Consider the following 26,017-nt stretch of genomic DNA (forward strand, 5'->3'; position numbering starts at 1 on the left):
CTAATCTTGTAGAATGTGATAAACTTCTCTACCTCAGTTTCTTGATGTGTCAAGTTGGGGTGATAATATTTTAAGGCTTCTGTGAAACATTATACAAATAAGACATTTGTGTCTCGGTAGAAACAAGATCTGCTAGGGATTCAGGGATTTGTTTAAAAAAAATTCTTGTCCATAGCACTCTGTCTGTGTGTATTTAGACGTTCCTGGAGGGTGAGGGTGAGTCTAAAGTCCATTGTGGGACAGGTGGCCCATATTTCTCCGTGTCCCAGTTTACCCCCTACTCCCCAGTCCTCTTCCTCAGTCCAGGATGAAGTTCCCTAGTAGATTTACACAGAGGTCTTGTGGAAATGGCTTTTCATTTTATTGTTTCACCAAGAAGGGCTGCCATCATGATCTCTGTGGTCAGGTTTTGAAGGGCTGCCATCATGATATCTGGTAAGAATTCTATGCAATTTGGAGTTCCAATTTAATGAAAAGAAAAAAATTACAAATAGAAAATTAGAACAAGGGTGGTGACAGGGGCTCTTTTAAGTGGACACCATTAGCTTTGTTAGCTTCAGGTGCTGTGGCCTGTTGCCACAAGGACCCATCCTCTTGCTCTGAAGTTGGAGGGACTAGTGGGCTCAGTGGGAATGTTAACTGAGTGTATCTCATGGGCTGGGCATTGTCCTATTTGTACTGTGTGTTCCTTATTTGAGACAGTGAGCTCACCTAACCTCGATAACCTCTTTAAAATATTAGACTTTTAATTTTGAGATGTAATGTAGATTCCCATGTGGTAGTAAGAGATTATATGGAGAGGGCCTATGGGCCCTTTGCCCAGTTTTCTTAATGGTTCCATCTTGCAGTGTTGGGGTACAATTCATTACTGACTCACTAACAATTTGAGGTTTGTGTTATTGCCCTTATTTCTATTCACGATTAAACTGGGGCTTCGAGAAGCACACAGGCCTGTCCAGGTCACCCACATTGTTAATGCAGAGTCGGGTGAACGTGGGCTTGGGATTTCCAGGCAGTACCATTATGATGGTTTGTGGCAGGGAGCAGCATTCACTTTGCTTGTTTATTCATTCATTCAACAAACATTTATTGAGTAAACTCTGTGGGTCAGATGCTTTCATAGAGTTATCTGATTCTTCAGCAGTACTGAGAATCAGGTAATGTTTATATTTTTTAATCTGAGAAAATTAGCTCTGAGAGGTTATAACCCCCCCAAAGGAAGTATAACTCATAAAGGAGGGATAGAACATGTGTATAGTCACCTCCTTTTATGCAGGTGGTACCCTATGCATTTTACATTTTCAAACATCTGTAATCCAGATATATTCTTGTAAGGCAAGACTTTTTTTTTAATTGAAGTATAGTCAAGTTTACAATGTTGTGTCAATTGCAAGGTGTTTTTTGACTTTTGAATTAAAAAATACTTTTTCAGCTGGGTAATTAGGTGTATTTACTTGTTTCATTTTTAAAATGAGGTACTGGGGTTTGAACCCAGGACCTCGTACATGCTAAGTATATGCTCTACCAATGAACAGTACCCTCTACCCCAAGGCAAGTTTTCTTATCCATTATTATGAAGCTTAGGAGTTCAAATAAATTGAATAGGAATCCAGATCTTTTGATCCTACTGTGGTCCTTTTCTTTATATTCTGCTGAAGGGGGTTGGGGAAGCATTTCCTTTGTTCATTTCTTTATTCAGCATTTTTGAGCAGTGACTTTGCATCAGGGCCTTGCTAGGTGCTTGGAAATAGAAAATAAGAAATGACCTTTCTCTGCAGAGGCAGGAAGCCTAGACCAAAAGCTGGGTAATGTGATCGAGCTACAGTAGCCATATGCAGACTCTGAGGACAAACTGTACCCTTGGATTTGCTTTGGCTTCCCTTGTCTTCTGGCTGGTACACACCAGGTCACCGCAACCCAGATGGGCCCGTAGCACACAGCAGAGAATGTACCTCGATCTCCTCTCCCCTCTCGGCAGGGCCTGCAACATGAGCATCCCTGACTACGTGCAATGTGCTGAGGACCACCAGACTCGTCCCGTTGTGGTCCAATCCATAGAGATCATCTCAGAGGAGAATTTCTTTTGCATCTATCAGCTACTCACCTCGGTTAGCCATATCAGCCCTTGTGGCTCCCAGTGGACACTCTGTATCCACTACAGGCACCGCTATGTGCCCGAGAATCGGTGGAGCGTCTTCCAGAAACACCCCAAGGTCGTGGGCCTTGTCACCATTACCGAATGTCTCTCTGCCAAGGCCTTCGAGAAGCTCCACATGCAGAGGAGCTGTATGGCACATCGCTTAATGACTCTCAGCTTTTTGTCTTTGTGCAGCATGGGGAGGTAGCCGAGCAGACGCGCACCGACGTTGCCTTCAATCTAAGAGTACTGCAGGGTGGTGGAGAAGAGGATCGAGGACTTCACTGAGTCACTCTTCATCTTGCTCAAGTCCAAGTGGCTGGATGGTGGCCCCAAGAATTCTGGGGACAAGAGCCCCCTCCCCTGCATCCCGTTTGAGAAGGAGGACTTCATGGGACTGGACACAGACAGCAGGTAAGTTTACCTGGAAGCCAGTCCACCTTGGCTGTGTGCTGGATTGCTTCCCTACATCCAGAAAGGGATCAGCAAGGAAGAAGTCAATGTTGTAGCCAAGGGGGGAGGGAGGTGCAGCCCGCCGGTTTCCAGACATTTCAAAGTGAATCCGCCTTTATTTCAGAGAGATCCTTTTAGGGTTAGTGTGGACACTTACTCCCGCTTTACAGCCAGGAACATGGTGGGACCCCTGGAGTTGCTGTCCAATAAAGTAGCCAAAGCCACTGATGCTAGGAGCACTGGGGAGGAGGCTGGACTGAGCTGAGATGTGCTGTAGGTCAAATGCACATCAGACGCTGAGGCTTGTCTAGTAAAAGTACATAAACTATCTCTTTACTTCCTATATTGATTACATGTCAAAATAATAGTATTTTACATACAGTAGATTAAGTAAGATCTGTTCTTAAAATCACATTCTAGTATTTGTTTTTTGTTTGTTGGTTTGTTTCTTTGTTTCAAATTTTAAACGTGGCAACTGGGAAACTTTCTTTACATGGCTCTCATTTCATTTCTGTTGGGCAGCCTGTCCTGGTACATGCTCATCCCTTTGCTTATAGATGAGATGCTGAGCCCCGAGAGGCAGAACGAGGCGCTGGTTGAGCTGCGGCTGGAGCCGCTGTCACCTGCCTCCCAGGCCCAGCAACTTTTCAGCTCAGGCCGTCTCTTCCTGCCCGACAGCCACCATGCCAAGTTAGGACATCAGAAACACCGCCAGGGACTTTCTAATGAACTCCTTATGCAGGGAAAGGCGTATCACGGTGTATGGGACAGAGCAGGGAAATGTTCATTCCCACTTTGTCCCTGTGATTAAGTCAATGGCCCCACTTTGCCTCGGAAGTACAGATGAGCTCTTCTGGGCTGCCTACCCCCCACCTTCTGCTCTGTTTCCCCATATATCTATCGTGTTGTCCCTCGGGCTGAAGAGGGTGAGATGCCTTTGCCGAGACGTGGTCCCCCTTTGTTGGGGTGAGTGAGGGAAGCTGTGTCCCCCCGGCCTACGGCCTCGGTCCTTGAGTCTGGAGAGGGCTCATGGTGGTCCCACAGGTGGCGGTCAGAAGACCTGGCATGTGCTACCGGGCCCGCTTTGGAGGTGGTGCTCTGTGATTCTTGAACTTACCTAAGATCAGATCCTACTTTCTGGTTGTTGGTAAGTTGGAGGAGAAGATGCTAGAGAATTAATAAAAAGAATGTCTAGACCAGCCCTGTGAGTGAGAAGCACAGGGGACACTAGTCCCACCTGCGAGAGCCCACCTAGCAGGCTCTGGATGAATTTTCTGTTCCTCCCCGGAAATACCTCTATGGCTTAAGGAAGAGGAGAGGCATGTCGTGGCCATGATCTGTACTTGTCCTCACAGGGCCCTGTGATCTACATGCTCGCACTCCCCATCTGCTTCTTGGAGATGAGTTGACATGTTTAGGAGCCTGGGCACTGCTGAGGGCATAGCTCCCAGCACCGTGCTACACAGAGTCTGGCTCTGTTCACCTCACCTGTCAACTCCTGCTGAGGCCCCAGACATTAGTCAAGGTAGGTGCATCAGCGAAACCTAAGCAGGGACCACCTTCTCCCCCTGGACAGAGTGGTGAGTGAGCAGTGGAAGCCTGGAGCCCTGCCCCAGCCCCCACGCCAGTGCCACTTCTTTTGTCATAGGAGGCACTGGTGACATTTTTGCTCAACAAATGCTTGTCTCTGAGTCTGCAGACTCACCAGAGAATGCCAGCTTGTTTTTGCCTTTTGAAGTCTGCCCTTGGGACTTGGCGGAGTAGCCGGATGTGTACTTAGCCCACAGTGGTTCAGCGCATTGAACCTGCCTCCTTGTGGGTCTGTCTATTGTGGTACCATAAGGGCTCAGCCAGCATCTGAACGTCACTGAGATAACGCGGCCAGTGAGCTAGGGTCAAGCACATTCTCCTCCAGTCACTTTTACTCCATTGTTTCTTTTACTATTCCACAGTCATTAATTTTTTAAACAATGCTTTGGTGCAGGAGCAGAGCCTCATTCTCTCCTGCTACTCTTGGTGGAAGTGAGTAAAACGGTCCAGACTGAAATGCGACAACAATTTGTAGCTCAAAAGCTGCCTAGAAGCTTGTAGGTCGCATTTTGGTTAGGGGAGCTGAACACGTTGTGGTCCCCCGGCAGCACCGCTCCCCTCAGGCCCCTGCTTTCCCTTGAGCAGGAGGTGAGGTTGGGCCTCACCATCCCCGTGTCCCTGGCCTCACACACTCACATAAATTCTTGTACATGCAGTCAAAATCATTTTTATTCTTGTGTGATTCTAATTTTCTCTTGTTCCTCTTTTCCTTTTTCTTTACTCCTTTTTCACTTGTACTGCACAGTGAGCATGTTGTTGCTTCTGAAAATGTGGGCTGTGCACACCCTGCATTGGAAATAGCAAGATTGCCCTCCGTACAGTCTCCATCACTTTAAAAAGCAACAACTTAACAGCTGTTTTGATCCATCTATTATCTTAGTCATTTTTTATTTTCTAATTTTTTGGAATATTTGCTTTGTTAGCTCATCACCCACTGGTGTTTGATACCTGTTGAAATCCTTGCTTTTGAGGAACATGTTTGGTCCTCCTTTTATTTGGTGACAAATGCGCCCTTATTAAATTTGTTTGATTGTTTTGAAGAAGTAAGATGCGAATTGATTTTGTCGGCTGCTCAGGGATTCTTTTCATGGAGTATTTAAACTTGTAAGGTCAAACTCTGCAGCATTTTGCTCGATTCCTGCTTTTACACAAACGTGCTCGGCACGCGGTTCCTGGCTGTCGCTGTGTGACGTGCGTGACGGCGCTTCCTGGCTGGTGGTCACTGGTGAGGAAGTGGCTGCCACGGAGGTGACAGCTGCAGGGGACGCTGTTGGAGGCAGCGGTCACCGTTTGGTTCTTTAATTTTTTTTTTTTTGCATTCAACTTCCCCGTGCCATTTACTTTACTTTGCCTTCATAAAGGGGCAGAATTGGGTCTAAAATCCATGACACTATTTGTTCCCTTTACGAGGCTGGTTTTTCTGGGTATCAGGACAACATGACCTTCTCCTAAGTAGCTGGCTCACCTGGATCTGTTGGACACAGGGACAGCTAAAAGGGCCGTAGCTTCCTCTCTGCTCCAGCCAGTGGGCATTCAGAGCTGGGTCTGTGGTTTGCCTCAGCAGCCGTGCAGACCTCCCTGCCCCGGCCTTTACTTTTAACCCATGTTGGCAGTAAAGAGTTGAATCCGTTTCTGTTGCAGCTGACATCCACCACTGACAGCCGTGTCGTTAGTTTGTGGTAGTCAGTCTCCAACACCCCAGACAACCGTGAAGGAAGATGATTTGGCCGACCTAGGACCCTGGATTCTCACCCTCACCATGGTTCATCTCACCCGGTGGAAGGGTTTGGCCACCACCATCATGCTGACCATGAGGCCTTGTTTCTCCTTTCATGCTCTGGTCCAAATGTGGACACTTCATTTTTCACTGAATTTGTCTCGCTTGAGACAGGCCAGAATATCTGAATGAGTCCATCACATTCTGGGTGGGGAACAGAACAGAAGTAAGTGTCGCAAGTAGATGGAGTCTAGGCTGTCCGGGTTGGCAATTGCAGGCTGGGATCTGTGATGGCTGGGCTGTACACTGGACACAGGCCTTTCCCGTGGCTCCTGAGAGCCCATGAGTTGAAGTGATAACAGCCTTGCGTGGGTTCCCCCATCCTCATCTGCTCATTGGCAAGTGTGTCTGCTAATTAGGAGCTCCCACAGACCTCGGGCCCTTCAAAGCTCAGACCATGGGAGAACCTTGAGTCCCTTCTCCTGGACATCCTGTGTGAGAATCCACTGCCTTCTGAGGTGAACAGCGGCAGGAGATGCCTCCCCCTCCAGGGAGCACCCTACGGAGGACTGTTAGTGCACCATGCTGTGAGCTTGTGTGTTTCCGGCCATGGTCCCTACAGAACTACAGTTGAGATGGGCTTATTGATGGAAATAACAGGACTGATTCCAGGGCAGGGCCTGGGGGAGGGAACAGTGGAAATTGAATGTGACCTCAGACACCTCGGTGGGTGCTGGGGCTGTTACTAAAATGGGGAGTCTGGGAGATACCTGCCAGGAATGGAATTCTAGAGTAAATGGTGGACATGAGGCATTTTTAAGATGCCATTTGTCATCCAAATAAGGACTTCAAAGAGGCACTCGGGTCGATGAGCCTGGGGCTCAGGTGAAGGAGCCGGACTAGAGATACACGTTGGGAGTCGTCATTCTTAGCTGGTGTTCACAGCCTTGCATGTGAATTAGATCATCTCAAGAGCTGCAGACTGAGGCTGAGGGGGGGCAGGGCTGTGTCTTGGTTGGAGGAAAGCCCAGACCATACAGCTTTGGTGTGTCAGTCAGTGGCGTTTGCCATTTTCAAAGCAATGCCAGTTATCCTTAAGGGGCCAGGGGCTGGGCAGGGCCAGCCAGGAAGAAATCTGAAGGGAGAGTCTTGGCCACGTGTGCGTCTTGGGAAGGTGCAGAGTCTGCAGGGTACGGGAGGGTAGACTCCTCAGATGCTAGAGTTGCAGTGAGGAATGGGGAGAAGTTAGTCACAATCACCTGTGAGGGAGGGAGGGAGGTCTAGGGAGCCCCACCTTACCGGACTCGCTTTCCCATGAACAGAAGGCAGTCAGACAGAGGATCTGAGGTGAGAAGGGATGGGCACTGGGAGGGGAGCCAACCTGGAGAATGGTGCTTGCAAAATTCTGGAATAGTCTCCCTGAAAAATAGAGTTAAAAATACCCAGACTCTTAAGAATATTGTTAGTGACTTGGGAGGAGGCAGTTGTTTTTCTGGCCTCCTAAGGGTAAGGCATGTATCCAGGGATACACAGAAGATACGGGCAGTCTGTTCCGGGGGCTTGATCGTTACCGGGGGAACAGTGCAAGTTTAAAGGGGGAAAAGGGCAGCCGAGGGAAACTAGCCAGGCCCCGTGTCAGGTACCAGTCGGCCGCCCTACTTGCGTGTTGCATTCACATCCATGCCTCCCAGGTGGGCGCTGACAGCCCCCTTTTGGGGATTGGGAAGCCTTCTCAGAGGGGTTAAAGAATTGGTCCATTTAGTGACTAGTAAATGATGTAGCAGGATTCAAGCAGGGCCTTGTCAGAATTCAAGGGCATGTTCTCTCTACTGTTTCCAGTACTTCCCTGTTATACCTGGAATGGTGAAGTGGGTCAGTTTTGGAGCCTTTCAGAAAAAGTATGATTTAAGCGCCTCTGGACTGGTTCACAAAGCTCAGCATTCTTTGATGGTTCTGAAGCACGCAGTGATTTTCGCCCCAGAGAGGTAACGTCTAACTCCTTTGATGATGACGTGGTTGCAAATGGTGTACAGGTGCAAAACCAGACTTTGCAGCTTCTGAAGGGAAACTCTCCAGTTCTCCCTTGGTCGGCTTTCTTCCTCGGGATGTATCTGTGCTGCAGCATAGGCCTGAGCTTTCCATATGGAGTGAGAGTTTAATATCCGATGTTAGCATAAAACGGTCAGATGAAGAAAATCGACGTTGACAATTTATTTTTGGGTTTCATTAGTCAAAATATACTATCAGTTAATGGCCCATATAGCAAATGAAATTGAGTACAGGACATTGCATTTCTTACTTTCTATTTAGAGTTCTCTTACAGAATAATGTTGCCTGCTTTGGAACATCAGCTCCACCACTCACGGCACCTATCAGTGTGTTGGTGTGATTGCATTTACAGAGTGAATGTAATCTGGGCTTCCTCAGCCCCAAACACTTCAGTGCAGAATCACGGGCTGTAGACGTCTGTTAGTCACGCAAATACTTCTAAAATTATATGATTCCAGAAAAGAAAGAAAAGAGAGAGAGAGAGATTGCCTTTATCAAATTTCCTTTCAGTTCTAACTGAAAACTGTTGTTGAGCAGCTCTGGTTTCCTTTGGATAAGAATATATACATTTCTTTGCATGTAACCTGGGTTTTGGGCTAGAACACCAAGTTCTTGCTGTCCACAAGCCACAAAAATAGTAGCCAAATTGCACACGTGTGAAATAGTTTATACTTTTTTCTGAGAAAGTATCCTTGAATTTGGGACTTGGGCTGTGATTTCTGCTTTTTGCTTCCCCCACCTGTCTTGTAATCTCTCACTCCTTCCCACGTGGTTCCCAAGTGTTCGTGGTCTCAAAGGAGCGGGCAAACACCCAGTTGGTCACCATGTACTGCTGCTATAGATAGAGCCCAGTCAAGACCTAAAGGACATTATCAGAGAGGACTTCCTGGAAGAAATGGGCTGTACATTCAGTTGTGAGGACAGAGTAAGAGTCAGCCAAGAGAAGGAGTCAAGAATGTGGCTCAGGTCGCAGGTGCAGCCCGGGCAGAGGCCTGGAGGCTTTTGGCGTGGGCACCCGTGGAGAGTGCCCTGTGCGGTCCAGGGTGGAGGGAGCCCCTGCTGGGTAGGACACTGGAGAGAGTCCGGGTTGTAGGGCTTTGGAAGAAGTTGAGTTTTACTAGAACTGACACAGTAGGCAGTGAAGGGTGTCAACAGAAGTGACCCTCAGGAAAGGTACTTCTGGTTTTGCTTCTGATATACTACAGACAAAAGGGTCGGGACGGGCGAGAGCAAGTATGTCTGTCCCTTTGAGATCCAACCCGTCATTCATTTATTCATAACACGTGCACTTCAGTGAGTCTAGGGGAGAGAGAGTGTAGCCACATAAATAAGCAAAATGTATTTGCTTCTTGAGAGCTTAGCATTGTCAGAAGTTGACTTAGCCTAGAATGTTCTAGGAAGAGAGGAACAAATTGTGGAGGTTGGAGGGAGGGAAGGCTTCCTTGGGAAACAGTCAAAATGAACCTGGAGGCAAGTGGGAAGTAGGAGCAGGTCAGGGGGATCCTGAGGTCACTGGGGACCTATGTACTGAGATGATGCTGGGCGAGCAGGGTCTGGGGTGGGGCTAGAACTCTACCAGGGAGCCTCTGAACTGTTTGAAGTGGGGTTGATGTAATCAAATTTGTGCTTTGGGAAGGCTGTCGTGGCTTTGTGTGTGTGTGTAGTGGGAAAGAGGTGGAGGGTGCCACCAACTGGGGGATCATTTGAAGACCATTCACAGGCTGGGATATGGGCTTCGGGGCTACTTGGGGACAGCAGGGGCAGTGTGGATGCCGGCTTTCCTTATGGGGGACTTGTTAGCGGGGCTGCCCTAGAGGCACCTTGTTGCTGGAAGAAAACTGATGGAGGCTGCCAGGTGGACATTCCTCTTCTCTCCTTCCCTGCCTAGTGTGATGATCTTAGCTCAGCCAACATTTGGAACAAAAGAGCTAATTTCCAGGGTTGCCCAGGCCTTTGTAGAGCTCCTTCGAGTGAGATCTGATAGGATTTAGGTTTGTGTTCAGATCTGGATGTTCACTTAGTTAGAAACGTCCTGTCATTTCGATTTCCATAGGGGTTTTTATTCCTGATAAAGATTGCTTTCTTGGTGAGAGGAAAATTATTACAGCTGTTGTCTTTTTCAAAAAAAATCATATGTTTTAAGAGCTTTAATATTCAAAAGAATAGGAATATATAAAATATTTAAGGAAGTCTTTGGTGTAGTTTCTTTGCTTTCTGAGCTAATGTGGAGTTAGAGCCTTTGCATTACTTAATAGCACATCCTTGTCAGTATTTAAAGAGCTGTTAGTGAGCACCCCAGGCCCCACCTCTCAAAGAATCGTTAAAGTTTGCTCTGAAATAGTGAGGTCATAAAGGTCTTGTTTTCAGAAATCAAAAGGTTTTAAATACGCACCATAGCTCCATTTATAAAATAATAATAAGTTCAAAATTAAGAAAATGGAGGATAATTGATTTTTTTAAAGCCTAAACATAAACTTTCTTGTGCTAATGTTGCAACTGGAAATTTTGAAAAGAAAAATCCTACTGCAATATCATCTACGTGGTATATATATATATATAAGTTTCACGTTTGAAAAGTAACTGCGCAGTGGTTTTCAAAGTCAGGAGCATTCCAGCTCAGATACTGGCAGTGATGGTTGCTGGTTTTCAATGGAAGAGCGTAAATTTGCCTTCTTAGCTTTTTTTTTTTTGTACTGAGAAGGTTGAGTAGTGCTTTGCCAGGATGATTTTCGGGCAATTTGAGGGCAGATGTCGTGTTCCAGCAGTGAGATATTTCCATGCATTTTATTTTCTGGACATCACCAGGGCACATGTGGGGTTTGTGCCTGCAGGCTGGAATGCTGCAGGACTCCCTAATCCATCACCATTATGTCCTGGTGCTGCTCCGGTCAGTGAATGATTTTCTGTGACTTGGAGGTAATGTGGTCTGATGGTGATGATCAGACGTGCAGTTAAATGCTATTAATTGAAATAAGAGTAACCTAGAAACATTGCTCTAACAATACAGGATGAGGGAGGAGGATTGGCTGAGCTGCTTGCAGTGGGGTGTCTTCTCAGGTGACTCCCTCACCGTGATTCCTGCCAATATCCGCCCCAGCCCTGCACGGTAGTCCTGCCGAAGCAAGCAAGCACTTTGCTCAGAAACGCACTGAATTTCCTTGTGCCTCTGTTTGTTGGCTTTTTTTTGAAAGCACATTTTGCCCTTTGCTTAAATGCCATCCATGCTAGTCATCCCTTACACTCATTCTTCTGGACCTCGTCCATACATAGCTGCTGAATGGATGAACAGAATGTAGTATCTCCATGTAGTGGAACATTATTCACACGTAAGAGTGAATAAAAAAGAAAAAAAAAAGAGGAAAATGAAAAATGCCACCTGTTTTGGGAAGTCCACCCTGACTGTTCAACCCACACTTTTCCCTTTGAAACCCAATCACTTATGCTCCATTCTACTCTTTTTGATAGTACTTACCACCTTCTAATAATCTTTAACGTTTCCAAAAAAAATAAATAAATAGAGAGATGCTGATGCCACTTCAAAATATACAAGCCTTGCTAACAGCATGTTAATTGAAAGGAAGCAGACACAAACGGCCACATATTGTTGATTTCAGTGATCTGAAAAGCCCAGAAAAGGCACATGCAGAGGCAGAGAGCAGGTGATGGTTGGAAGGGGCTGGGTGGAGGGGGATTACGGGGTGAATGCTAGTGATAGGGGGATTCTTTTGGGCTGATGAAGTGTTCTGGAAATAGAAGGTGTTGAGGGCTGCACAACCGTGATTGTGCAGAAGACTGCTGAGCGCTGTGTCTGGGAGTGCCTGTTGTTGGGGCATCTTTATTTTGTTCACATCCTGCAATGTGAAGGGCCATCTTCTGCTGTGGTCATTCTACTCCTGTGAGTGGTGAGGGTCAGAGACTTTGTAGAGTCCTGTTTCTTTTCTCCCTCTGGCTGAGTGTAGGCAAATAAATTTAAGCCTGAGAAATTGCTCCATCTGCAGAAATGTCTTTCAGTTTTGCCTGGTGTAAAAATCTTGAGAGCTTTTAACCGTTGAGGCTAGTCTGTGGGGGTAAATAGCCTATGAAGCCTGGGTGAGCCCGGGAAGAGCCGCGCTTCCCTCCCAGACACGGGTGGGGATTTCACCCCCTTTCAGGCAGTGAAGGGCCCAGACCCGTGGGCAGACTTGACAATCGTGAATATTTACGTGTATCCGCTGCTTCATCTTGGATATTAATTTCAAGCTGAGTCAGTTTGTGGCGGCAGCCTCATCCTACAACAGGAATTTATAGTATCTGCTCTTTGAGGTGAAGACCTGACAGACTTGATTATTTAACAGTCTGCTTTGAATTGATATCTCAGATTCCTTTGTCAAAAGCAAAAGAGCAGAAATACAGACGTCCTTTAATTCCAATGTGGCCTGGAACGGGTTTAGTGTCTGTGCCTCAGTGGCCTTATCTGCGGGTGGGGAAGATGATAACAGTGCTTCCCTCAGAGGAGCTGGTGAGGGGAGTGTGAGAAGCACAAATGGAGGACTTACACGAGATGCTCATAAATGACCGAATTTAGTGCTCTCCGCCTGGTGAGGCCTTAGGGGCAGAGATGTCAGAACAGAGCAGTCCTAGCCGGAGCTCGATACATGATGGTAGCTGTTATGATCAGTATCACCACTGTGGGTTATCAGGTAGTTTTAAGACTTGGTAATATGATTTCATGAATAATGTTAAAAGACTAGACATCTCAGATCCAGTTTACATAGTCCTCAAGATTTCTTCTGAGAATTGGATGGTTTCTTCCCCATCTTAAATCTGAGATGAGTCTCTAAAAATTTCCGTATTCCTCCATCCTTTTGCTTTAATTCTCTATTTCTTAAAAAACAAAGTTTTTAGATGGAGTTACTGGGGACTGAACTGAGGGCCTCATGCATGCTAAGTACATACTCTCCCAAATGAGGTATAATCTCTTCCCTGATTTTTTTTAAAATTTACATCTTAATTTTCAGAGGTTAGAGGCCTCTAATTATTTTTCTGGAGACTTGTCCATGAACCTGTAAATCTACAATTAATGGACAAAATTTGGTTTATTAAAAAAAATCTATAGAATATTCTGCAGTCCATCCAAAAGGAAATGCTCATGGACTTAGAATGTTTCTCCTTTAAGGTGATTTCTCCTGTTTGGTCGTGCTTAATTTGTTAACAGCCATCCTCATCATCATAATGACCAAACTCGCTGTGAGTGGACGCCTAACTGAGGCTAAAATGCTTTGCTCATGTTTTACTTCATAGCAAGTGTTTGATTGTAGGTATCAGTGTCTCCTTTTTTGTAGCTGAGGGATTGAGAGATGGGTCAGCTTGCCCCAAATCACACGCAGCTGGCGGTGGCTAGCTCGATGCTGGAATCCAGGCTGCACAGGATGAATTCTCAATTGCTCCTCTAATCAGTTTCCCGTTGAGTGTTTTCCCGAACTCCTGTGAGCCCATAAATGACCGATTTTAGCTATCTCAGCCTGATGAGGTCTTCAAAGGAGAGACACCAGTGAGAATGAGAGGCAGAGTGGCATAAATTAAAATTGTACATTTTCACAAATGTTTTATTCTCAGGTAATGACTTTAAAGGTAATATTTTTTTAATTTAGTGCTTTGTGAGAACTAAAAACAAAACATTTAAAATAATTATTGTGCAAGAGAGAAGTGGTCTTTGAAAGTCCAACTGTTGCTAATGATGTTACTTGTTTTTTCTAGTGGTGCTTATTTACTGAAAAATTTCCAAACACTGAATTTGTTTTATGTAGTCTTAGTATGAAAGAAAAGTTTGTCAGTGAGTATTGTAAGTAAAATCCTTACTCTTTTCTTTCCTGATGATGAATATCTTAGTCGTTTACATGGCTTAAGTATATTTCGTCATTTGTGAAATTTGAGTAATATGGTTTACCTTGTCTGACTGTGAGAGCTGGACGCCTTGTATACAAAGCACCGTAGAGGTGCTTAATAAAAATGTGCTGTCACAGTGACTGATAGTTTAGAAGTATCAACTCTGAATACTAAAAAGGGTAGCTTATTTCTGATGCATATTCAATATGTATATATATGATATACATTATTATGGCTTAAAGTAACTAGGATTGTTTTTTTTTAAGTGCAGTATGAAGCTTTAATGAAATCTGTGTCATTCTACTGAGACAGGGACTACTTAAATTGACTTAAGCAGACGACCTTGAAGATTATTTACACAGAATGTGTATTGTTACAGCTCAGATTTCATGTTGCCGTGTAACCATCCATCAGACATTTAATTTCTCGGGATTCTGACCAGAACCATTAAGTTTAGAAAAATCCACATTGATTATTATCAGGGAATAAGCTCCTCTCTTTTGTGACTAAAGAAAATTTTGATTTTTTTCTGCACTCTTTTCAGGTTTTAAAATTTCAAAATTTTGATTTGACATGTCACTTTTTTAATAGAGAGAATAAAGCTCATGCTGTTTTAATATGTAAATAAATGTTTTTGTATTTCAATACCCTTCTATGATTTCCTGGCTCTTTGAGAAGTATTTTGCAAGATACTTAGATTACCTACTGTTGGAAAAATACAGACGTGACTTTTATGAATATAGGCGTAGTACAGTTCTGTTGGTTTTTACTACAGTGCAAGACATGAGACCCAGGAGAGCTATGCTGCTGATTGCCAGGAGGACAGATCTCAGGTCTCAGTCTCCCCTGGTGTAAAATGAAGTGGCTGGACTGGATTCTTTCCTCTTCTAAGATGAGCTTCCATGAGCCTATGTCTTTTGTTTATATTTAGGAGTATTAGCAATATCAGATTAAATACTGAATACCCCTCCATCCCCCCGAAGCAAAGTGCAGTATATGCTACATAAGCTTCTAGTTATCTGATTTCGTTTCTCATCTTACAGTCAATTTTTGTGTTGCATGTTTCCCGGCAACCTGGAAGATCTTTTTAGCCATAGGTGGCGCTGTTGCAACTTTTTACAGTCTTAATTTTTCTGTTTGTAAAATAAGGCTTAAACAATGTGATTTTATTTTGATTCCTTTGCTTAATGCTTCAGAATAGCACAACGTCCATTATGTCTTTCTACCTGGAAAAATTTTTCTGCTTATATCATAGTTTTATTCTGTTATCTCGCTGTGAACATTTCAGACTTGCTGTGCAAACAATGGCAAAATCGGGCTTTTCTTCTAGTGTTAGAAACCAGTGAGCCGGGATATTTTAAAACAGCTAGAAGCTGCCTCTGGAGCACCATAAAGCTGAAAAGTGTGTTGATTTCCCTGAGTATTGACCCCGCCGCTGTGTGTTAATTGGTGGGAGTTGATTTGGTACATATATGATGGGGTGTAGTTTCTTGACTTGGGTTTGCCTGCACGTGCTGACACTGAACCACGTGATCCTGAGTCAGCTGGTTCTGAGTTTTCCCCTCGTCTGTGAGAAGGGGACACTCATATCTGCTTTGTAGAATTGTGAGAATTAGTAATTATGTAACATGTTTACCACAGTGGGTATGTCAAGAGAGCTCATAAACTTTAGCTGCTGTTTTGTGTGCAGCCATCATTTTATAGTCTTTGGTAATTACAAAGAAACAAGAAAATAAGAAAAGCTGATTTTATGATGAAAGATATTTGAGGAGGTTCCATAATTCCTACACCCATAATTTAGCATCAGCAGAGTCAGAACTGTTACACAGTCACCCTGGACCAACGTTAAGCCACAGAAATTTTTGTTACTTCATATATGTTGGGGCCTAAGGGGAACCAATACTTATACACATGTTGTCTCCAGCAGCCAAATGAGAGATGACACAAGAGTAGGCAGGTGATAAATGTCTTCTTTGTTACTGATGAAGCCACGTTCTCCATGAACTTCAGGGCTGTGGATAAATGAGTGTCATGATACTGTGTCCCAGAAGTAGAGACTCACCCTGTCCCAGGTATCTCTGGGCCACAGCAAGCCTTCCCTTGAGAGAATGTGCCCCATCATGCACAGGGCTGTTCTGCAATGCAGCTGAGCATCCAGGGTGCTTCCCTAGGGTAGTCAACACTGGAGGGTAAGGAAGGGTTTCACATGCCCTGCTTGTCTCCCTGGAATCACAACTCAATCTGTTAATGTGAGGAGGGCTAGCTGTGGGCCAGGCGTCAGGGCTGTGAAGGGAGTAGCACTCTGCATGGCCCAGAGGAGTGGGGAGGAGGTATCCCTTCCATCAGTTTAAACAGGTGGTGGGATGGAACAGAAGGGTGCATCCCATGAGTTTATAAAAGAAGAAATAAGAATATCCTTTGGGTATTAGTCTAGCCAGGAAACACAGAAGATGATTAGGAAGGAGACTTGTAAACCACTGTAATATTAATTTGACATTTGTTGAGCACCCAAAATGTGCTACATTCTTTTCTGAGCGTTTTACAGAAATGAATCCTTCAATCTTCTCAACAAGCGAGTAAGGAAGGTTTGATTGTTATCCCAGTTTTACAGTGTGGAAATTGAGGCACACAGAGGGTAAGTTGGCCAAGGTCACAGAACTAGTAAGTGGCAGAGCAAGTATTTTAATCCTGGCTGTATGGTATTGTGGCTCCCAGAATGGGCTTTGGGTGTTTAGATGTATCTGCATCCCTCGATTTCTGTACGTCTGTGCATCAATTAGCCCAGAAAGGACAGGGAAAGGAGAGTTACACAGGTGCTCACAGTCGTGTCTCGGCAACTGTCCACGAAGAGTGCACCGTGATTAGAATTAATTGTTTTCCAGGCAGCAGATCTGTTGGTATAACAGAAATTTAGTCCATTGAATTCATCTAGAAATCCTTCCTGCTCTGCTTCTGTCCACACTTGCCATGTGACTGCCTGCCCGTGTTTGGGCCGTGGAGGAGAACATATACTCATGGTTGAACTCTGATATTGCAGTCTGGTTCATAGTTTCACATCTTCTGTTACATTAATAAGTTAAATTTCTGGTTTTCTTGCATCAGTGTCTCATGAGTTTGGTTAATGTGAAACCAGTCCATGGGAGCCCAGGGGTTATGATGGTATAAATTTTTAGCACGTTGTGGCACTTCTAGCCATGCAGACATGACTGGGGGATGTACGCCTTTCTCACTGATTTCTCCCAACAGCAGGGTCCTCTCACGGATGTGAGGCTGGGAGCTCTCTGAGTAGCTCAGTCAGAGGCCAAGTCCACCAATCCGAAAATGATAAAGTACCTGGAAGTGGGTTTAATAAAAGTAAAGGGCTTCCAGGTAGTCCGATGGGCTGTTCAAGAAATTTGGTGAAAAGCTGTCCACTGTCTGTGGTTTAGCTGCTTCTTTGCTGTTGAAAAGTCTGGAGTAGATGAAGGGATTTTAAAAAGCAGAAAGGAGTGATTTCAGGTGGTACGTCCACACCGGTGAGAAGTGATGGATGACCGCCTGTGTGAGGCACAGACAGAGTCTTACAAACTTCATAAACCAGCTTCAAATGCTCTGCCATCTGAGTGCGCTTCATATGGGGTCCAGTTCATCACTGGTCACGCTGTGAGGGCAAGTAACTGACGATGGCAGAAAGGACACGGAGGCATCAAAAAGGTCTCACTCATGTTCCCTGTTTAAAGAATGTGGCACAGTGTATTATATTTGAGCTGGTTTTTCACTGAACAGTTTTTAGTGTTTTCTGGGACTCCCCAGTGCCCCAAGGTTCCATGCAGCTGGGTGTCCCCTCATTGCAGCTCCGTCAGCGCTTGCCCTGGGCTGATGTGGTGTCACGGGAAGCAGGACGGTCAGCGTCCCCGGCTCCTCTGAGCTCCGTCTCCTCATCTGCAGAGCCTGGTTTCTCATCCGTGTCTACTTAGTAGGGTTGCTGAGAATCACACGTGATGGTTATCAGGTGTGATTTCTGGTTGTCTCTGCGATTGGCAAATAGCCAATAATTGACAGAAAGTCTTGTTTTTTTTTTATTGTAATTGTGTCTCCTAGATTGCAGTGGTTTTTAGTCTGCATTTTTTTATAACTTTACTCATTTTTAAATATGCCCTTATTTTATTTATTTTTTTTTTTGAGGTACTGGGGACTGAAGCCAGGACATTGTGCATGCTATGCAGGTGCTCTACAACTGAGTAATACCCACCCTCCTTTTCTGCACTTAAAAATAAATATTGCAATACACAAAATAGCTCTTAAACTCCATGATGGGACCTGGTCTCTGTATAGGCAAATGAACACATATACTATTTCGATAAGAATAAATGCTGTTGAGACATACGTTTCTGAATCTGTTAATGTGCTTAAAAACGATCATAGCTAGTGATAAACACGAGACTTAGATCCAGGACTTTTTAGGGTATGTTTTGCCATCATGGGAAATTACATTCTACCGAGAAGGCTAATTGGGTCTCTTTGATATTTGGATGGTTTAGCAGGTGATCAAGGCTTTCCAAAGCTGACAGTTTTGTATTTTAAACTAACTACAAAGTTATCTTCTAGAAGATGGAAATCCTAAGTTTGTGAATTTCCCAGTAATCCAGGGGGTATGTGTCTGTGTCTGTGTCTGTGTGAACGTTTGTGTGTGTGATTTCAGGAATGTAGAAATAAGTTCCATATAGACTTCTGATATCTTTCTCTTCCAGTTCAAGGTTTAAGCATATACTTACACAAATAAATTGATTTTCTTTTGTCATTTGGCATATTGGCGGGAATAAGAGGTTCTCATACTTGTTTCAGAAGGGTTGGGAAGCATGAGCTTAGAAAACGGGAGGAGAAAGAGGCAGGGAGACACTTCACACTTTGTGCAGTATATGAGAAACAGTAGCTTTTCTTTTCTCTTTTCTTCTAAAGCAAACTGGCTCTGAATTGTAACACACTATTACTCAGAATTGCTTTTCTAATCAGATACAAGTGCCTCAGATTTTTCAAGGCAAACATGAATGATGAAATGTGTTTTAGCATTTATCTTTAAAAGTAGTTTTATTTCTCAAGTAAAAGACTATAGCCTGTTTCTTCCAGCGTCTCAAGAAATTCTCATTGATCTATGTACATGTTCTATGTGCTTATTTTCTTTTTTTTTTTTAAGTGCTTGTTTAATTGTGGTGTGAATGAATGTTTAAAATTTCTGGATTTTGATCTTTAGAAAATGCTGATTTATCATAACTGTTAAAAACCTGATTGTTCTTTGGTCCTTGTTTGGTGGGGCACCCTATTGATTACTCTTGTCTGTTAAAGAGAGAAATTCTTCCTCTAGCCTGCAGATCATTAAGTGTATGGTTTGCAGTATGCCTTTAAATTTCATTGAATGCATTGAACATGATTGTCCAGTGAATTTTGAGTTGACTCATAGTAATGACTTTGCTTTGATTCTGTGGCTTTTGCTCCTCTCCACAAGAGCTTGAATTCTCTGTTGCATTTTGTATACGTGTTCTTCACAGTGGAAGAAATTTTGCATTTTTTACAGAGGTGGTTTTTCCTAACACCTCTGAATGCCTTCTGTAATTGATACAACAAAAATCTGTTATTTCAATGCTTAATTATTTCATACACTAGTTTTTGGCTTAATCAGAAACAATGACAGAGTGATAATAAAAAATAGGAAAACTTTCCTTTCTTTGAAGAATAGAAATCAGGTGGTCAGGCTCACCCATGCTTTGGGCCTGACACACTTAATCTCATGTCATTGTGTATCATGATTCGGAGATGGAGTTGCTTCAGGTTTATTGATTTTTGTTTTAACATTTGTGTTGAATTCTTTCTCCAGGCTTATGTATCCTGTTGGGTTTGTTGAAACTGTAGAAGGGAAACAAAAGCTTTTTTTGGTTTCCGGAGTCCTGAGTTGCTGATGATAAAGAGTTGAGGTTGGGCTGAGGAACAGAGTGACACTCCCTCTGCTCCCAGCTGAAATTGATGAACAATGAAATCAATTAAGTGTATCGGTATTTGACCAATAGAAGTTAGCGAGCCCAAACTGGCTAGTTATGCCCAAAGAAAGTACTGAATTCACCTGCAGAATTAGGTGCTTTACCAAGAAGAAGCAACTTAGAGCAATCAGAAAAATCAGTCCTATGATGAGATATAAAGTAAATATAATATCTTTTATTTCTGAAACTTTTCTACGTTAAGTTGTGTAGAGCTAAAATTAAGTTTCAAGCACCAGGAGTTAACAGTGTGGGTGGTTCTGTATGATCATTATTCAGGAATGTGCCTAGACTCTGCTAGAGTGGCTGAAGCTGGCAGGAAAAGACCTAGAGCCAGGATTTGTCACCTTAGGGTGTCCTCCATAATGGTTCCATGTGGGAGCCCATGATTGGGTTAACAAATTGTAACAGACCCCAGCCGCCTGTCAAATTTAAGAAGAAAACGTATGCTTAGTAACTGCTTTGCAAGCAAGTGCCTGTGCATCCTCACTCCTGTCTCCTTGCCTTAAAAAGCAGAGATAATGCTTTGCTTGCGTAGATGATGTTTTAGATAGCACTCTGCTCATCGCAAAGCAATGACCCAGGCCCACAGCTATAAAGGCTGGGCTTGTGTGCAGTTAGATACTCTATTATCCCCCAAGCAAGGACCTAGCTGGTCTGGTGGTCTGCTTTGTAATTCACATGTCTAAAGAATGTATCTTATTCCCCTCACCCCATGACTTACCTAAAGATACACTAAGCCTTTGTACTCATGGTGGATTCTACAATCTCTGTCTCATCCTTCTTTCCCCAAGTTCCTGCTTACTATCACACAACTGTTAATGACGTTTTCCTTTGATTATACACAATAAATATGGGATCATTTGAGAGGCTCGTGGAGTTGGGTCCCTACGCCCTCTCTCTTTCGTGACTTTTTCCACAGAGTCTTGAGTATTCATTCCCTGTACATAAGACTTCTGCCAGCCAGAACCCACAGTTTCAGGTGAGAAGGATGCAGGCTTTATCTCTCCTACCCGAGGGAGAGAGAGTAGAAAATTGAGATCTGCTCTTCCGTGGTCCCTTCCTGCCCCAGGTCTGCTCCAGTTCACCTGCAGCCTTCTGGCCTCTGCTCACACTGCCTCTGTCCCAGGACTGACAGCAGCCTTTTCTTCCCTGGTAAACATTTCCTGTGCCTTTTAGAAGTTGGTCTCTTCTCTGCAATACAACCCTGGCAGATGTGATGGTGGTAAACGTGCTGGTGGGCAGTCACTTGGGGACTGCCAGGAGCCATGCTGATTCTCCTGAGTCTCTCATTCGGGGTTACAGAACTGTCGAGCAGCAGAGGAAGCCCTTTAACGTGAGGCCAGCTCAGCATTGCATCACTTTCATTTTATTTTTGAATTTTCAGTGGAGAAATTATTTGTAGCAAACTGTTCCAGATTTTTGGCTGCCTGCTTTCCTCACCACCATTTCCTTGTTGGCTCTGGTGCTTGTTGTAAGAACCAGGTTTCTTCTCTGGTTATTTCTAGCAGCTGGGCTTGCTGAATCCTTGATCTGCATTTGAAGCAGAATGCTTCTTCGTGATGTCAAGCTGATTTTCCTATTTCTGAATATTTCGTGTACACTCAGCAACTCTTTCAAGTGAAATGCTCTTGTCCAATTCTGTTAACCCATATTTGCCGATCTCCTGCTTTCATGCTGAGGGCAGTTTCTTCTTCCTGTAATAAAAGTTAGCAATTTGCATTTACTATTTGAAGGTTCTGGCCCTAGGTGCTTTTGTCCTTAACAGTTTTAATACAATTCACCCATTAAAATGTGCAGCGGTTTTTACTCAAAGCCCAGAATTGTGCATCGCAGTCAATCTTAGAATATTTTCATCCCCCAACAGGAAGTCCTGTATGCACAAGCAGTCATTCCCATCTTCCTCATCCTCCCCCAGCCCCAGGCAGCCATTGTTCTCTCTCTATGGATTTGCCTGTGCTGGACATTTCTTGTAAAACAAGTTATTTCATGTAAATGGAACTGTCTATTGTGACTGACTTCTTTCACACTGAGTAACTTTTTCAATGTTTTTCCAGGTTGTGGCCTGGGTCAGTACTCTATGCTTTGCTATTGCTGAATTATATTCTACTGTATATCTGGGCCCTACTGTTTACCCATTCATCAGGTGATAGTCGTTTGTGTTGTTTCTGCTTTTTGTTTGTGAAGAGTAATGGCGCCGTGAATACTCCTGTAGGAATTTTTATGTGGACATTTGTTTTCAGTTCTCTTACTTGTGTGACCAGAGAGCAGAAATGCTGGGTCATTCATAAACCAAATGTTCAACTCTCTGAGGACCTGCCAGGCTGTTTTCTAAAGTGGCCACACTGTGTTACATCCTCACCAGCAAGGGCTGCGCGCTCCGCTTCCTCTGTGTCTTCATTAGTGCTTGTTACACCTTTTTTTTATTATAACCTATTGTAGTAAGTGTGAAGCGGTTTCTCCTAGTGGTTTTGACTTGATTTCTTTTACAGCTAATGATATTGAACATCGTTTGATTGTGCTTATTGGCCATTTGTATATTTTCTTTGAAAAATACATTTTCAGATACTTTATACACATTTTAATTGAGTTCTCTTTTTCTTGTTGAGTTGTAGGAGTTTTTTCTTTTATTTGAAGATACAAATACTTAATCAGATAAATAATTTGAAAAAATTTTCTCCTCTCTGTTGTTTTTTCACCTTCTGGATGGTGTCCTTTGAAGCAAATTTTTAACATTTGATGAACTCCAATTTATCACTGTTTTCTTTGTTCCTTGAGCTTTTGGGGTAATATTTAAAATCTGAGGTATTTTATTTAAACTTTTATATAAAAAATAACTTAATTCTTAAGACCGTTCTAGGAGATGGGTGCTGTGGTTGTCCCCAGTCTATGGATAGGAGACTGAAGTGCAGAAAATTTCACTGAAATATCAGTGTCACAGCTACCCAGTGCTGTGAGATTTCAGACCCTCATGTTTGTCCCCAGCATTTGTGATCTTCACCACCATGCTCCACTACTGCCTGGAATCGTTAATGAAAAAGTTTTCCTTTTTTGATTTCTTGATTGTTTGTTTTCTCATTGGGGAACTCACCTCTTCATTTTCCTTGCAGAGATCTGTGTAGGTTTATTTTAGATCTCATGTACTTATTTATTACACAGGCTCCAGTGATGATTGTGCCTAGTTGTTCTAATCAATTCATACTCAAGTCTTTCCTGCTCATGACACTAAAAAGAGAGTCATGATTTACATAATGCTCAAAGAAGAATGTACTTGAGTGATTTTATTTTTCTAACCAATCAAACAAATCAAATAAAAACCCGGTGTTGGAACAGATTATAAGCCCTGCAGAATAGGGTCACTGTCTTCCTTGTGTTTCATTTGATTTGTCACAGTGTCTGGATAGTGCCTTGCTGTCCAGCAGTTTTGTGAGTATACGGTGCTCGTGAATCATTGTAAGGAAAGAATTTTGACAACAGACTGTGTTGTTCATTTCACAAGGGAAAAGATCATATAGAAATACTGCTCAGATTTATTTTAAAATTAAGCTTGGTGTTTTGAGAAGGGTTCAAGAAACCATACAAAAATCTTTTTCACTAATTTTAAATCTATCTTAGACACATTATGCATACATAGCAGAGTAACTTATCAACTAGTTTTGACAAGAGGAGTGTATTATTGATTATCTATTTTAGTTGAAATATTCTACCTGGGATAAAGTAATCAGTGCCCATAAATGAACAAATATGTTTGTATTTCTATGCAACATGGGAGCAGACTTCATATGTTTCTATATAATATATATGACTGTGTGTTTTAATCTGTCTGTCAGTGTTTTTATAGTTTTTCAGCAATGTTGTAACTTTAGAATTCTTCTATGGAAATCACCCCCAATTCTAGTGCAGTTTGTACTGTGTATCCTGTCTTATGCATGGGATTCCACTGTCCCCTCTGTGAGGAATTTCCTCTCCTATTGAGTTAGTAGCAGAGTTAAAGGAACTGTGATTTCTAGGCCTTTGCTCTCCATGTGTTTGCAGTTGGCTGTCAATCAAGATTTTCTCTTTCTTGAGTTTTCATTGTTCAATTAGAATTTTGGAAATAACAATTAATATGTTGCAACACTCTCCCTAGAAACTTGATGTGTTTGTGCTTTTCAGTTTCCAATTTATAAAAAATGTAAATTCACTCCTGTTTTTAAATAGTCCTTTTTCACTAGATATTTGTTTACTTCTTTATAGTCAAAATATTTTCTTCCCAATGAATGAATCGGTTTGCATGTTTTAAAAGATACTTTACTTTTTAAATTTCTTATTCTAACAGGTATATTCGTTGTACAGAATTTAGAAAATAAGGATAAACACAATTATAACTTAAAAATGGCCTCTAATCTCACCTGGGGATACAGTTGTAAGGTTTGAAATTGAGAATTACAAGTCCTCTCAAACTCTTCTTCTATTTCAAGTACGGTTTGGTTACTGAGATCCTCGAATTCTCATATGAATTGTAGCAGCAGATAGTCAGTTTCTGCAGAGGAACCCACTGGGATTGTGATCGAGTCCACGTTGAATATATGGATCGCTCTGGGGAGCACTGCCATCCCAAGAATGCTGTCATTTGATTCAGGAATGTGCGTGGTGTGTCTGTCCAGGTATTTAGGTATTCTTTAATTTTTTTCAGCATTGCATAGAGTTTACATTGGATTATTTTACTATATATTTTGCCTTTATACTGAGGACAAGTGTGCAAGGTACCGGGATCAGAAGTGTATTGGAGCTCCGCAACTTGCTGCCACCATGGACGCTGTGCTCTTGCTTCGCCCACTGTACAATGTTGCACAAAATAGGACCTAAGTAACTCTCCCTTGAAAGAATGATTATATGATTGCTGGATGATGCTTGAGATTCCTTGTGATGATGTCTTTTTCCCAGAATTTCGCCTCTTCTTAACTATGCCCTTTCCCTTCCTTTCCTCCAGCCTGTGTTTCAGCCTGCCTGTGGCATTGATTTTCCTTGTCTGTGGACTCTTCCTTTCACTAGTTCGTGATAATGTTACATGTGAGATGTGGAAACTTGCTAGATGTCAAGAAAGAGCAAATCCATTGCATGCTAGATTTTTTAGAGTGTGTTATTGTATTATCGATTGAAATGAAATCAGGCTGACCCATTGAGCCATCCCCTGAGCTCTTTTTGCCTTCCTACAGGTGATACTGCTCTCGTTGCTGCATGTGCCCTTCCCCCAGACTTGGTTTTGGAGTTGAGTAAGTCACCATCACTGGAGCCCTCTCTTTAAATGATGACGAGAACATTTGCTCTATCTCCTTGTTTGGGGACTTCGATGAGATGAGGCAACAGATAAAGAATGGAGCCCCACCTCATTCTGATCCCCGCTCTTTCCGTTCCTTTCTCCATGGGAAGAGTACAATTCAAAAATATAAAGATTGTGAGCTAATGAGATAGACAAGACAACCGATCATTTATTAAATACCCTTTCATTCCAGAAACAAATGTATTATACACACAAAAAGCACATAAAATACGGTAGTACTGTGGTTACAAACGTGGGTCCGAGTTCGAGTCCTGGTCTGGAGTGACAAGTCCTGTGAGATGGAGAATTGATAGGTCGGCTTAGCCTCTCTTGGACTTGTTTTCTGTCCTGCAGAGATGGGGCTCGCTAGGCGTCCCTCCCCCGTAGAGGTGCTGAGGGGTGTAAAAGACACGTGTAGGCAGACCGAGCACAGCTGCTCTTTCCTCGTAAGTGCAGGATAGCATCGCTTTTGCGGTGATGGCTTTATGACCGCACCGTGTAGACTCTCAGTGCTCCAAAGGGATGCCTTGCAGATTGGAGATGGGATTCTCACTTCTGTAAATACCCAAGGATTGTGTTATTGGGCCTTGCTGATTTGACTCTATTCTTTAGAAAGTACATAATGTAGATATATTTTTCAAACATGCATGAATTTTTTCTTTTATTATTTATAGTTCTACCCTCTCATCTCTTGGTGTGACTTTTCATGGAATCCAGGAAACAGTCCTAAGCAACCTGCCTCTTCACACTTCTCCGTGGAGGTTTTCTTCCCTGACTAGAAGAGGGTTTTGCATAGGTAATTTTGATTGCTCCCCTTCTCTTGGAGACTCTCTGTTTTTCTGCCCATCTCTCACCTGTCCATCTGTCCATTTCTCTACCCACTCATTCTTCTGACT

The 26,017-nt window shown here is 43.2% G+C and overlaps 1 long non-coding RNA gene across 1 annotated transcript; it reads left to right on the forward strand.

The window, feature by feature from the left end:
* The first annotated feature begins 2,458 nt into the window (after positions 1–2,458).
* Positions 2,459–25,881, forward strand: LOC140690726 (uncharacterized). The gene is made up of 5 exons (XR_012066002.1): positions 2,459–2,551; positions 3,946–4,115; positions 24,280–24,465; positions 25,018–25,074; positions 25,796–25,881. It is a non-coding gene; the product is annotated as an uncharacterized lncRNA (long non-coding RNA).
* The last annotated feature ends 136 nt before the right edge of the window (positions 25,882–26,017 follow it).

The sequence above is a fragment of the Vicugna pacos genome, chromosome 31, assembly GCF_048564905.1.
Source record: "Vicugna pacos chromosome 31, VicPac4, whole genome shotgun sequence".
Classification (NCBI taxonomy): domain Eukaryota; kingdom Metazoa; phylum Chordata; class Mammalia; order Artiodactyla; family Camelidae; genus Vicugna; species Vicugna pacos.